Source organism: Arachis ipaensis, chromosome B06 (assembly GCF_000816755.2).
Source record: "Arachis ipaensis cultivar K30076 chromosome B06, Araip1.1, whole genome shotgun sequence".
NCBI lineage: Eukaryota > Viridiplantae > Streptophyta > Magnoliopsida > Fabales > Fabaceae > Arachis > Arachis ipaensis.
The window spans coordinates 73493021-73494136 of NC_029790.2; positions in this window are offsets into that span (position 1 = coordinate 73493021).

A 1116-nucleotide genomic window follows, 5' to 3' on the forward strand; every position below is an offset into this window, starting at 1 on the left:
AACTGTATCAATGAGCTCTTGAGCCTCTTCAATTGTCTTTCTCATGTGGATAGATCCACCAGCCGAGTAATCAAGAGACATCTGAGCTCCTTCTGCAAGCCCATAATAGAAGATGTCTAACTGAACCCACTGTGAAAACATTTCAGAGAGGCATTTTCGTAGCATCTCTCTGTATCTCTCCCAGGCATCATAAAGAGATTCATTATCTCCTTGTTTAAAGCCTTGGATGTCCAGCCTTAGCTGTGTCATCCGTTTTGGGGGAAAGTACTGATTCAGAAATTTTTCTGTCAGCTGTTTCCATGTCTTTATGCTAGCTTTAGGTTGGTTATTCAACCACCTCTTAGCTTGATCTTTTACAGCAAATGGAAACAGTAATAGTCTGTAGACATCCTGATCTATTTCTTTATCATGTACTGTGTCAGCAATTTGTAAAAATTGTGCCAGAAACTCTGTAGGTTCTTCTTGTGGAAGACCGGAATACTGGCAGCTTTGTTGCACCATGATAATGAGCTGAGGATTCAACTCAAAGCTACTGACTCCAATGGAGGGTATGCAGATACTACTCCCATATGAAGCAGTAGAGGGGTTTGAATATGACCCCAGAGTCCTCCTGGACTGTTCATTTCCACTTAGATCCATGATGGAGAAAGGGAGATGATGTAAAATAGGAAAAATATTTTTATTTATTTATTTATATATTTATTTCGAAAATTAAATAAATTAAAATAGAATAAATAAAAATTGAGTGAAGATTTTCGAAAAACTGAGGAGAGAGAAAGTGGTTAGGAAGTTTTGAAAAGGATATGATGATTTTGAAAAAAAAAAATTTAAATTTTGAAATAAAAAAAATCTGAATTTTAGAAATATATTTCGAAAATTCATTTTTTAAAAAAGAGAGAAAAGATATTTTTGATTTTTAAGAGGAAAGAGAAAAACAATAAGATAGCACAAGATTTGAAACTTTTAGATCTAATGCTCCCTATTTTCAGAAATTTTGGGGGGAAAACACCAAGGAACACCAAACTTAAAAATTTTAAGATCAAGTCACCAGGAAAACTCAAGAACACGAAGAAAGAACACCAAACTTAAAATTTTTAGAAAACCAAACCAAAATTT